At 50.7% G+C, this 345-nt stretch overlaps 1 protein-coding gene across 1 annotated transcript in view; it reads left to right on the top strand.

Annotated features, from left to right (window-relative positions):
• Positions 1-345, top strand: part of LOC119586680 (atherin-like) — a 10,495-nt gene that overhangs the window by 6,451 nt on the left and 3,699 nt on the right. The window lies entirely within an intron of this gene.

Below are 345 nucleotides of genomic sequence, written 5' to 3'. Positions count from 1 at the left end.
GCGGTGCCACCCTTTGTCCCAGTCTGTGGGGCACCGGCTGGCGTCTGCCACCGTGGCTGCAAGAATCCGAGAGTTTTTTTCCCTGTGATGGCGCCGCGGAGGAGTACGTTCCATTCAGTGCATATGGGGAGAGCTTAGTCTGTGTCTGTCTATTAGTCTATCAGGCATAGCTCCGTGTCTGTCGCTATGACTATCAAAGACACGCATACAGACCCTTTTTTTCTGATACCCATCAACTAACATCATGTCACCGGACTTCTGCGTTGTGTCCTTCCTCTGTCTAAATTCAGGAATTCAGAACGAAAAACGTATCTTCCCTTTCCTTTGCGCATCCCCTTCTGACGT

Source organism: Penaeus monodon, chromosome 21 (genome assembly GCF_015228065.2).
Source record: "Penaeus monodon isolate SGIC_2016 chromosome 21, NSTDA_Pmon_1, whole genome shotgun sequence".
NCBI lineage: Eukaryota > Metazoa > Arthropoda > Malacostraca > Decapoda > Penaeidae > Penaeus > Penaeus monodon.
The sequence above is the reverse complement of the archived record's forward strand: the minus strand, read 5'-3'. Positions and strand labels throughout refer to the sequence as shown.